Below are 13,603 nucleotides of genomic sequence, written 5' to 3' on the forward strand. Positions count from 1 at the left end.
CCATAGGTGCAGGGAGAGATGTACACTTGGGCACACACAACACCTTCCACCCCAGGTCTGAGGGGAGGAGTCAGTTTCCAGGGAGACAGCAAGGTGGCAGTTAGTCTAGAGACGGGTAAAGGAGGAGAGACAGAGAGCTGTTGGCTGAGGACCAGTTAAGCCCTGAACTAGGAAACAGGTCTGTGTTGTGAGGCGCCCTAGAGAGAGGGACGGAGGCTAGAAGGAGAAAGAAAGAGATAAAACTATTATCCCTTTAGCTCACTCGGACACCGGAGTCCGAGATTGCTATTAATTCAGGAATAGCATAGAAAACCCGGACAGATCAGGAGGATCTACTACCCCTGAAGAAGAAGGGGAAATAGTTGCCAAACTTGACCAAGTATAGGACCAGGGGCCCAGAAAGAGAATTGGTAGCCCCAAGGAAAGGTCCTCATTGTCAGTTGTGGAGAAGGACCCCAAAGAAAGTGAAGGTGACACGTTCAGCTTAAGGCAGGACTGATCCCAAACAACGCACACATTGTTAGAGGAGGCCTCACAAATCTCCAGAGTGAATATCTCTACCTGCACCGGAAACCTGGTTACCCTCCTGAACTGTACCTGTTACCGGACATCAGTAAAAGAAAGGTACTGAAACAAAGACTTAATGTGTGTGTGTGCCTACTTTGACATTACTGCCTATAGCGTTCATACAAGCCGTATGTCGATCACCTCAGCAACCATACACAGTGCTGGTAACCGACTTTACCAGTTACCACAGGAGGCGTCAGGACACAATTCTCCCATCATCCTCACCCCCATCCCTTTACTGACGGTCCAGGGCACGGAACCGGGAATCGACCAACCGTGATCCCCACAGAAGTAACCCATCCATCCCGGTATCAGAGTACCCCTACCCCTGTCGGCCGACTCAGTTTGGCGTCAAGAACAGGATACCGGGCCCGATAGAACCGGGTACTGTGTGCTTAAATTGGACTTTATTGGAAGTTTGTGTACTGTAAAAAGGGCCGTCATTACTGCGTCATAGAGAAATTAAACTGCATCACAGAGCGGAGAGAGTCGCGGGGGCGCGGCTAAAGGAGAGCGAGGATAGCCCCGCCGTTTTTGGGTTTTTTTAGTCACCGGTTACTGAAGGAGTTAATCGTAGCGACTGGCAACGGTTAACTAGGGGAGCACCGTCACGAGTGAAAGAGATGATGTCCGAGACCTTGAGGGAGGGGATGCCCAAGACGCAGCAGCAGCCGATTCCTCAGCTGGTGAGGGAGCAGCAGCATCTGGAGCGATGGCCCCGATAATGCCAATTGCCTTGCCGTATGTACCGGGGGCCAAATGGTTACCGACGTATGAAGGTAAACCCGGTACCTTAGCAGCTTTTAAACGTAAAATGTGTGCGGTGCTGGACATGTATGCAATGACAGGAAAGCAGCGAGCCTCCGTTGTGCAGGGACAATTAATAGGTGCAGCGGAGCTAGAAGCTGAGACTTGGAGCGATGCTGATGGAGACTCTATAGAAAATGTGTTTGATAAGCTCAAAGCAGCTTTTGAAAAACGCACACAGTCTGAACTAAGGATGCTATTCTACCAATGCAAGCAGAGACAGCAAGATACCATCAGAGACTTTGCCCTACGTTTACAAGCGGCACTCCGTTCCATAAAACAGGTAGATCCAGCAAGTGTGCAAGAGGAGGATAAATTGCTTGCAGAACAGTTTATGAATGGGTTGAGATCAGACTTTCACAGTCAGCAGGTGCACATGTGGGTCCTAGATCATCCAGATGTTGATTTTAATACCTTAAAGGACCGTGCTATAACTGTACTAAGAGACCCATTACCTGCAAAACCTGCAATTCATCCTGGCAGGTTAATACCTCTCACATGACCTTAGAGCCTACCCCTAAAAACTCTGTAGAAGCAGTAGGACAAGCTGTCTCACCCGAATCTGCTGATGACCTACGTAATCAGGTGTTACAACTAACCAAAAACATGGACTACGTGCTAAAACTCTTGCAAGCCAGACCGGAGGCACAATCACCAAGCAAAATCCAGTTAGCGGAATCCCCTGAGGATGTTCCGTGGATGAGGAGAAAGCTCGTGTCGCCCATGCAGGGGACCAACGCACCATTCCGACGCAGAGCCATGTCGCCCGTGGAGGGGTTCAACAAGTCGCCCGTTCAGGGGACCAACGCACCATTCCGAAGCAGAGCCACCGACCACACGGATTCTTCAGGACAACCTGTTTGCCTTCGTTGCAACAAACCGGGCCACTTTGCAAGAGGATGTCATTTAAACCCGAGATTCCTGGGTCCGCGGGCCAATCCCCAGGAATAAAACGGCAGGGCCCATATGACTGGCATTGTCGGTATGTGGGAGGCCGCCCGTACCTCAACATTACGCTAGAAGGAATCCCCACATCGGCCCTATTGGACACTGGGTCACAAGTCACCACTATCCCACATATCCTTTACAAACAATTTTGGTCTGATGCTGATCTTAGCCCCCCAGACTCTAGTCTTGTCATTTTAGCAGCTAATGGTCAACCACTGAATCAGGTGGGGTTTAGAGAAGTGACAAAGCTGGGGAGGGTGGAATTGAGAGGCCAAGGGTTATGTGTGGTAGAAGATGACCCCAATAACAAATGTCCTTACATGGTGCTTGGTACTAATGTGATTGAAAACTGCCTTGAAGAAGTGATGTTTTTACTCCAACAGATTACAGAGACTGCTGGCATTGGGCAGAGGAGAGTCCTTCAAAGAGAAATCCGTGCCTTAATTCACAAGCAACAGGTAAATCTGTCTGGGGGGGGGGGGGGGGGAGATTGGCGGTGCGCGGGTAACAGACCAGTTTCCCATTGTATTACCACCAAACAGTGAAATGATGATATGGTGTCGAGCAGCTATGGGTATCAGAAGAAAGGAATACCAGGCAATTGTAGAACCGGTATATTCAGAGCATAGACCTACACTGCTGACAGCTAGAGGGGTGGTGGATGTACACAGGGGAAGAGTACCAATCCGTATGTTGAATTGCGGGGAGGAAGAAGTGAAACTACCCTACCCCGGTATGCTACTGTAGCAAAGCTGTACACTGTCAGTAATAACAACATACAGACATTAGAGCCCTTGCCCCCGTCAAGTCAGGCGGAGGACAACAACCCCAAGGGACAGCTGGAGGAGTGGTGTCAGCAGTTGCACATAGGGACTGATGCCACTCCCGACCACCAGAAGCAAGGAGTTTACCGGGTAGTACAAGAGTTTAGCCAAGTATTCAGTAAGCATCCATTAGATTTTGGGAGGATAAAAGGGGTACGCCATCACATACCCACAGGAGATCATCCCCCGATTAAAGTGAGACATAGACCCATCCCACCAAACCACTACCAGTGTGCTAAAGAGATGCTGCAGGACATGAAGGAGGCCGGGGTTATAAGAGATAGCTGTAGTCCCTGGGTGGCCCCCTTAGTCTTAGTCAGAAAAAAGGATGGCACTATGAGGATGTGTGTGGATTACAGGGAGGTCAATAAGATCACTCACAAAGATGCTTACCCGTTACCCCGGATAGAGGAGTCTCTTGCTGCATTAAAAACTGCTAAGTATTTCTCCACATTAGATCTCACTAGTGGGTATTGGCAGGTCTCCGTTGCAGAAGAAGACCGGGAGAAAACAGCATTCACAACACCAATGGGCCTATGCGAATTCAATAGCATGCCATTTGGGTTATGCAATGCACCGGGGACGTTTCAGAGACTCATGGAGTGCTGCCTGGGACACCGGAATTTTGAGACGGTACTTTTATACCTGGATGACGTCATAGTGTATTCCAAAACCTATGAAGAACATCTGGAACACCTGGTGGAGGTATTTACAGCTCTAACAAAGTATGGAATGAAGCTCAAACCATCTAAATGTTACCTGCTGAAGCCAAAAGTCCAATACCTAGGGCATGTGGTCAGCGCGGGTGGCGTAGCACCAGATCCGGAAAAAGTGACAGCTATCCAGGACTGGCAGAGGCCGACCACCGTCAGAGAGGTACGTCAGTTCTTTTGTTTCAAACTGAGTCGGTCGACAGGGGTAGGGGTACTCGGATACCGGGATGGATGGGTTACTTCTGTGGGGATCACGGTTGGTCGATTCCCGGTTCCGTGCCCTGGACCGTCAGTAAAGGGATGGGGGTGAGGATGATGGGAGAATTGTGTCCTGACACCTCCTGTGGTAACTGGTAAAGTCGGTTACCAGCACTGTGTATGGTTGCTGAGGTGATCGACATACGGCTTGTATGAACGCTATAGGCAGTAATGTCAAAGTAGGCACACACACACACATTAAGTCTTTGTTTCAGTACCTTTCTTTTACTGATGTCCGGTAACAGGTACAGTTCAGGAGGATAACCAGGTTTCCGGTGCAGGTAGAGCTATTCACTCTGGAGATTTGTGAGGCCTCCTCTAACAATGTGTGCGTTGTTTGGGATCAGTCCTGCCTTAAGCTGAACGTGTCACCTTCACTTTCTTTGGGGTCCTTCTCCACAACTGACAATGAGGACCTTTCCCCAAGGAAATTGGGGCTACCAATTCTCTTTCTGGGCCCCTGGTCCTATACTTGGTCAAGTTTGGCAACTCTTTCCCCTTCTTCAGGGGGAGTAGATCCTCCTGATCCATCTGGGTTTTCTAAGCTATTCCTGAATTAATAGCAATCTCGGACTCCAGTGTCCGGGTGAGCTAAAGGGATAATAGTTTTATCTCTTTCTCTCTCCTTTTAGCCTCTGTCCCTCTCTCTAGGGCGCTTCACAACACAGACCCGTTTCCTAGTTCAGGGCTTAACTGGTCCTCAGCCAACAGCTCTCTGTCTCTCCTCCTTTACCCGTCTCTAGACTAACTGCCACCTTGCTGTCTCCCTGGAAACTGACTCCTCCCCTCAGACCTGGGGTGGAAGGTGTTGTGTGTGCCCAAGTGTACATCTCTCCCTGCACCTATGGATCCTGTGGTAATCCCCCGCAGGGGTGCCACATATGTACCATCCTCCAAAACTTTGAGGACTCCACCAAGATGGTGAGCGGCAATCAGGGCTGTGGAGTCGGAAAGCCAAACCTCCGATTCCTCAATTTCCATGTCACCGACTCAGACTCCACGACTCCCTCATACATGGCTCATGTTTAAGTGATAAATTTACTGTAGCAGAGATTCATCTCAGCTAAAAGTCTAGACCCTTAGATCAGGAATAGGACAGATATTTATAGAACATTTCATAACTTTCCCAAATTCTTATGAAAAAAATATTCCCCACAAACTGCATTGAACTACTGTACCCAATTTATTATATATTTTAGGAGTCGGAGTTGGTACATTTTATACCGACTCCACCAAAATAGGCACAGACTCCCGACTCCACGACTCCGAATCCACAGCCCTGGTGGCGATGACGTCATAATTAGCATCACCATCCCGCTTCTCTGTCTTCTGAAATGCAATTGAGCTCAACAGTTCAGCTCAACTCTTTAATGCCCAGGTTTACCCCCTCTGGGTTAGATACATTTATCTAAAGACATATGTTTTTCTCGAGTCGCTCAATTCGGGGCTTTATATGGGACCAGAATTTATTTCATGATGAGGTCAAGATCATGACCTGGGCCCCATTTTGAGTGACACATGATGGTGTGCATTCTGTATAACAGCAGGATCTTTCTTGAATAGTTATTATAATGTGGGTGTACACACATTTGATGAATGGGATCTGGTAAAGGTCTAAAAAAAAAAAAATTTACTTTTACTTTACATATATATTACATGTAGATTTAACTTGCCCTGTCTTTTCCCCCTTCTCTTTCCTTCCCGCATATAATGTACTTGGTTTATTTTTTGTTGTTCCTACCATGTGTCGGGGTTAACTCTATATATTGAACTGATGGTATCGATGATTTCCAAACATGTATTGAACTGTCACTAACCTTGTCCCGGTACCTGGTTAAATGGCGCTGCCCAGTGGACTACTTGAAAATGGCGCCAACACTCACATGCGCACTGCGCCCGTTGTCCGGACATCAGAGAAGGCCTCTTACCAGTTCTGACGTGTGCCAGTGACGTCATGGGGGCATTCCCCTCAGCGCATGCCGAAAAGGAGTGCCGGATCTAGATGAAATCGGGACCCGGGGGCAGCGGTGACATGCGCGCATATGGTTGGTGCAAAAGTGGCAGCAATATAAAGGTGGGATACCGGTGAGTTAAAGACACACTCCCCTTGAAAAAGCACGCTAAGCGAAACGCGCGTCGGCGATGGTGCCATGTGAACATGGGTAGGTGATGAGGGTTCTTCCCTTCACTTGTATTGAACCTTATGTTGTTTTAATACATCTATTCAGGTTTGACTATGCATTTGTGTGTCAGATGGATAATAATTTGTGCTGAGCGAGTATGTTCGGTTAACCCTTTCGCCGAGTATACTCGGCCAGGCACCGAGTATTTATAGAATGCTCGGGCTTTAAGTTTTCGTCGCTCCGTGAACATGATTTGCGACTGTTTGACAGATTTAATACATATGAGGAATGCCTGTTTTTCCAGCATTTCTCACATGTATTAAATCTGTCAAATAGTTGCAAATCATGTTCACGGAGCGACGAAAACTTAAAGCCCGAGCATTCTATAAAAACTGGGTGCTCGGCCGAGTATACTTGGCGAAAGGGTTAACCGAACATACTCGCTCAACACTAATAATAATCATGTGCCTGACTCCGTAATGATTACTGGATTATTGGTTTCGTTTTTGTATGTTTTATAGCGAGTCCGTAATAAAAGTGGCGTAATACTCTGACAACATTGTTCAGAGCAGTGACCTGGGAATCACAGATGCTTCAAAGGGTCTCCCCCATGCTGTTCCCATATCATTTGAGCACTGTTCCCATCGATTTTGGCAATTTTTAGGCCCTCTGCAGACTGCCGTAGGGGGGCCGCCGGAAAAATGCCAGAGTTTCCCATAGACTTACATTGGGTTCGTTGCTCGGATCGAGCAGTCGAGCATTCTAATTTGCTCAACCCGAGCAACGAGAACTAGAGCATTTTAGTGCTCGCTCATCACTAAACATTAACCCTTTACCCCCGAGAGTGGTTTGCACGTTAATGACCAGGCCAATTTTTACAATTCTGACCACTGTCACTTTATGAGGTAATAACTCTGGAACGCTTCAACGGATCCCGCTGATTTTGAGATTGTTTTTTCGCGACATATAGTACTTCGTTATATTGGTAAAATTTCTTCAATATGACTTGCGTTTATATGTGAAAAAAAATCATAAATTTGGTGAAAATGTTCAAATTTTGAACATTTTCAAATTTTGAATTTTCATACCCTTAAATCAGAGAGATATGTCACACAAAATAGTTAATAAATAATATTTCCCACAATGTCTACTTTACATCAGCACAATTTTGGAACCAATATTTTGGTTATAAGGGTTAAAAGTTAAAAGTTGACCAGCAATTTCTCATTTTTCCGCTTTCTCTGAAGAGGCAATTTGCATATTAAATTTCCCAGAGGAGCATTACACTGTGAATATGTTTCTCCACAAGGGGAAACGTTACCCCTTAGACCTCATTTTTCCAACAAAATTTACAAAACCATTTTTTTTTTTAGGGACCACATCACATTTGAAGTGACTTTGAGGGGCTTTTATGACAGAAAATACCCAAAAGTGACACCATTCTAAAAACTGCACCCCTCAAGGTGCTCAAAACCACATTCAAGAAGTTTATTAACCCTTCTGGCGGTTCACAGGAATTTTTGGAATGTGGAAGAAAAAAAATGAACATTTAAATTTTTTCACAAAAATGTTACTTTAGACCCCAATTTTTTTTATTTTCGCAGGGGTAACAGGAAAAAATGGAATTCTTCCTGAGCACGCCGATACCCCATACGTGGGGAAAAACCACTGTTTGGGCGCACGGCAGTGTTCGGAAGTGAAGGAGCGTCATTTGACTTTTTGAATGTAAAATTGAACACCATGGACACCATGTTGCGTTTGGGGAGCCTCTGATGTGCCTAAACAGTGGAAACCGCCCACAACTGACCCCATTTTGGAAACTAGACCGATCAAGGAACTTCTCTAGATGTGTGGTGAGCACCCTGAACCCCCAGGTGCTTCACATAAGTTTATAACGTAGAGCCGTGAAAATAAAAAAAAATAAAAAAAAAACTTTTTCCACAAAAATGATCTTTTAGTCTTAAAATTTTTTATTTTCACAAGGGTAAGAGGAGAAAATGGACCCCAAAAACTGTTGTGCAATTTCTCCTGAGTAAGCCGATACCCCATATGTGGGGAAAATACACTGTTTAGGCACTCAGCAGGGTTCAGAAGGGAAGGAGCACTATGACTTTTTGAACGTAAAATTAGCAGGAATCGAGAGCAGATGCCACGTCGCGTTTGGAGAGCCCCTGATGTTCCTAAACAGTGGAAACCCCCCACAACTGACCCCATTTTGGAAACTACACCCCTCAAGGATTTTATCAAGGGGTATAGTGTACATTTTGAACCCAGAGGTACGACACAGAATTTGATAACATTAGGTCATCATATTGAATAATTTGTCATTAGTCTTTCGCGCAAGTGCTCGCTACTTGAGTTTGCATCGAGTACTCTGTTTTGCACCAAGTATTGCAGGTGATCAAGTGACATGCTCGAGTCCCCGCCCTGCATATTTCATGGTTAATAGACACTCCAAAAAAAAGCATGCGGGGATCGCTCACGCATGGCAGGCAATCCACGCAAGGCTTTTTTTTGGCTCTATAACACCTGCAAAACAGGCGGAGGCTAGAGCATGTCACTCGAGCACCTCGGTGCATACCCGATCACCCGATGCATTCTCAAGTAGCGAACACTTGTGCTCAACACTAGTCGCCATATCGTCATTTTTTTTCTTTAATTTGAAAAAATCCCAACCCCAACCCTAGCCCCCACCCTAACCCTAGAGATCATTTTTTTAAGCCTTTCCTTGTGTGGTATAAGTGATTAGACGACGTTATTCTTCGAGTCGGAGCGATTACAGCGATAACAGATTCATATTGGGTTTTTATTATTGACAGCTGTCACACACTAAAAAAAACTTTTTTTTGCATCGCCATATTTTGAGCGCTATAATTTTTCCAAATTTCATCCGACAGTCATGGGACGGTTTGTTTTTTGCGGGACAAGTTGACGTTTTTATTGATACCATTTTCAGGCACGAGACATTTTTTGATCGCTTTCTATTCTGATTTTTGGGAGGCAGAATAAACAAAAAAACAACAATTCAGGAATTGTTGTTTTTTGTTGTTTTTTTTTCATGCCATTCCACATGTGGTAAAATTGATAAGACAGCGTTATTCTTCGGGTCAGTATGTTTACAGCAGTACCACATTTATATAGTTTTTTTATGTTTCGGCGCTTTTATACAAAAACTTTTATAGAAAAAATAATTTTTTTTGAATCGCTTTATTCTGAGAGCTATAACTTTTATTTTTCGGATGATGGAGCTGTATGGCGGCTTGTTTTTTGCAGGACAAGATGACGTTTTCAGCGGTACCATTTTTATTTACATTCATCTTTTTTATTGCTTTTATTTATTTGTTCGGCGGTATGATAAAGCATCATTTTTTGCTTCGGTTTTTATTTTTTTTTACAGTGTTCACTAAAGGGGTTAACTTGTGGGACAGTATTACAAGTCATGTCGTTACGGATGCGGCGATACTAAATGTGTACTTTTATTGGGGTTTTTTTTCATTATAATCTTTACTTATGGGTACAGCATATTTTTAATTTTTGGATCATTTATCCATTTTTTTAAATATTCTTACAATTTTTTGATATTATTTATTTTTTTGTTTTTTAACTTTTACACTTTGTCCCACTATGGGACTTTCATTTTTTGCAGTCTGATTGCTTGCACAGCATAAGGATGAAGCATTATCCCCTATGCTGTGCAGGCTGTCAGCCCCTGCACACACAAGCTAGGTAGATCGTGCTCAGTGCGCAATCTACCTATCTTGCTGATGCCTGGTGACTCAGATGTCGTCATGACGGCATTGAGTCACCATGGCAACTATCTGGACCAGACATGCACAGCGCGGGACGCCGGATAGAAGGCAAGAGGGGGTGCTGGGAACAGTGCGCGATCGCTCCTAGCACATAGCTGATCGTCACAGCTGACACCTGGTACTGACACCTGGCGGTGATCGCGCCAGCACAGCCTCTGTGCTGGCGCGATAGCCAGGGCATATAAATACGCATTTGGTCCAATAGGCCCAGGGCGCAGATATGTATTAATACGCGCCACGTCAGAAAGGGGTTAATCTAAGTTGAGACCCTGGCCAACCAAGAGTATAATGGAATGGATATAATGTTCTTTATATGCACCAGCATTATATTACCCTGTACCTCCTAAAGGCTTAGCCAATTGGTCTATACTTTTGTTGTTATATACAGGCTTTTTTGGTGTCCCTCAACTACAGATGCTCCTTGTTTTACATAATTAAAAAACTATGGTTTTATATTTATTCTCAATAAGCTTTGAGTTTTTTTAACCATCTCATAGATCTCCTCTTCTTTCTGGGATCATATAGTATCACAGAAACTTGGTTTACATGCCTCATTGAAGTGCTATGCGTTATCAACATTAATGACATTAGACACATATATCATACGCTGCTCAACTAAGCCCCATCTCTCCACAATTAAGCTCCGTCCAATCATCTGCTAAGCCCAACCCACCTCACCTAGTGACTGCATACATATTTGCACCGTCCTTTAGTGGAGCCCTCATTAAGTTAGTTGTGATATACACTACCGTTCAAAAGTTTGGGGTCATTTAGAAATGTCATTATTAGGTATATAGAGGCCCATTTCCAACAACCACCACTCCAGTATTTAATGGTACATTGTGTTTGCTAACTGTGTAAGAAGGCTAATGGATGTTTAGAAAACCCTAGAAAACCCTTGCACAACTATGTTAGCCCAGCTGAAAACGGTTTGGCTGATTTGAGAAGCTATAAAATTTACCTTCCTTTGAGTTAGTTGAGAATCTGAAGCATTACTTTTGTTTGTTCTATGAAACTCTCAAAATGGCCAGAAAAAGAGAACTTTCATGTGAAACTCGACAGTCTATTCTTGTTCTTAGAAATGAAGGCTATTCCATGCGAGAAATTGCCAAGAAACTGAAGATTTCCTACAACGGTGTGCACTACTCCCTTCAGAGGTGAGCACAAACAGTCTCTAACCAGAGTAGAAAGAAGTGGGAGGCCCCGATACACAACCGAGCAACAAGACAAGTACATTAGAGTCTCTAATTTGAGAAATCGAAGCCTCACAGCTCCTCAACTGGCAGCTTCATTAAATAGTGCACGCAAAACGCCAGTGTCAACGTCTACAGTGAAGAGGCGACTCCGGGATGCTGGCCTTCAGGGCAAAGAAAAAGCCATATCTGAGACTGGCTAATAAAAGGAAAAGATTAATATGGGCAAAAGAACACAGACATTGGACAGAGGAAGATTGATCCGTCTGTCCATAAAACTTTTTTTTCCAAAGTCTGAGGTGTTTGGATCACACAGAAGAACATTTGTGAGACGTAGAACAAGTGAAAAGATGCTGGAAGAGTGCCTGACGCCATCTGTCAAGCATGGTGGAGGTAATGTGATGGTGTGGGGTGGCTTTGGTGCTGGTAAAGTGGGAGATTTGTGCAAGGTAAATGGGATTTTGAATAAGGAAGGCTGTCACTCCACTTTGCAACGCCATGCCATACCCTGTGGACAGCGCTTGATTGGAGTCAATTTCATCTTACAACAGGACAATGACCGAAAGCACACCTCCAAATTATGCATGAACTATTTAGGGAAGAAGCAGGCAGCTGGTATTCTATCTGTAATGGAGTGGCCAGTGCAGTCACCAGATCTCAACCCCATTGAGCTGTTGTGGGAGCAGCTTGACCGTATGGTACGCAAAAAGTGCCCATCAATCCAATCCAACTTGTGGGAGGGGCTTCAGGAAGCATGGGGGGGAAATTTCTCAAGATTACCTCAGAAAATTAACAGCTACAATGCCAAAGGTCTGCAATGCTGTAATTGCTGCAAAGGGAGCATTCTTTGACGAAAGCAAAGTTTGAAGGAGAAAATTATTCTAAGAAAAATCATTACTTCTAACCTTGTCGATGTCTGGGCTATATTTTCTATTCATTTTGTAACTCATTTGATAAATAAAAGTATGAGTTTTCATTGAACACACAAAATTGTCTGGGTGACCCCAAACTTTTGAACGGTAGTGTAGGTGATGTGGGGAGTTCCTCAGTCACCCCTAACAGATGCTTGTCCCTTTCCAACACCACTCATAACCCCTAAATGACTTTGCTTCGAATAACTTAAATAGACAGTGGTGGCTTTTGGGGGTCCTTGTGTAGTACTGGTGGCCGAGCCTGCCTAACATTCTACTTACTGACACTGCGATGCAGCAGCACAAATCTTCTTGCATCTCCCTCAGGCAGCAGCACAGTCCACCTCCTGACCTGAACTGAGGGGATGGAGCAGAGAAAATGCAACCCTAACAATGATTGGCTATTTTACAGCCTATCAATGTTAGGCTAAATAATGGCAGCTGTACCATTCACTAGGTTTTTAGCAATCAGGTGGCCAGAGTAGGCAGCCATCTGCTCAGTCTGAAGTGAGCTACAGCGGTTCAGGTTTCATAACTGCAGCACCGCTCTCGTGGGTTGTCAGGATAAGAACAGTGAGCAAAGCGAACGGAAAGTGAATTGCTGCAATAAAGTGACTGCCAAGGTCCTCCTGTGGGTCAGTCCGATGCTGGTTACATACTTACCTCATCTGTTGGGGTCATACACTGCTCAAAAAATAAAGGGAACACTCAAATAACACATCCTAGATCTGAATGAATGAAATATTCTCATTGAATACTTTGTTCTGTACAAAGTTGAATGTGCTGACAACAAAGTCACACAAAAATCATCAATGGAAATCAAATTTATTAACCAATGGAGGCCTGGATTTGGAGTCACACCCAAAATTAAAGTGGAAAAACACACTACAGGCTGATCCAACTTTGATGTAATATCCTTAAAACAAGTCAAAATGAGGCTCAGTATTGTGTGTGGCCTCCACGTGCCTGTATGACCTCCCTACAACGCCTGGGCATGCTCCTGATGAGGTTGCGGATGGTCTCCTGTGGGATCTCCTCCCAGACCTGGACTAAAGCATCCTCCAACTCCTGGACAGTCTGTGGTGCAACGTGACGTTAGTGGATGGAGCGAGACATGATGTCCCAGATGTGCTCAATCAAATTCAGGTCTGGAGAACGGGTGGGCCAGTCCATAGCTTCAATGCCTTCATCTTGCAGGAACTGCTGACACACTCCAGCCACATTGAGGTCTGGCATTGTCCTGCATTAGGAGGAACCCAGGGTCAACCGCACCAGCATATGGTCTCACAAGGGGTCTGAGGATCTCATTTCGGTACCTAATGGCAGTCAGGCTACCTCTGGCGAGCACATGGAGGTCTGTGCGGCCCTCCAAAGAAATGCCACCCCACACCATTACGGACCCACTGCCAAACTGGTCATGCTGAAGGATGTTGCAGGTAGCAGATCGCTC

General features: G+C 45.0%; 1 protein-coding gene across 1 annotated transcript in view; it reads right to left on the reverse strand.

Annotated features, from left to right (window-relative positions):
- The window catches only part of MOB4 (MOB family member 4, phocein), an 84,663-nt gene that overhangs the window by 45,962 nt on the left and 25,098 nt on the right, over positions 1-13,603 (reverse strand). The gene's annotated exons all lie outside the window — the stretch shown is intronic.

Source organism: Phyllobates terribilis, unplaced genomic scaffold (genome assembly GCF_046119375.1).
Source record: "Phyllobates terribilis strain yellow unplaced genomic scaffold, ASM4611937v1 Scaffold_9__5_contigs__length_417890890, whole genome shotgun sequence".
NCBI lineage: Eukaryota > Metazoa > Chordata > Amphibia > Anura > Dendrobatidae > Phyllobates > Phyllobates terribilis.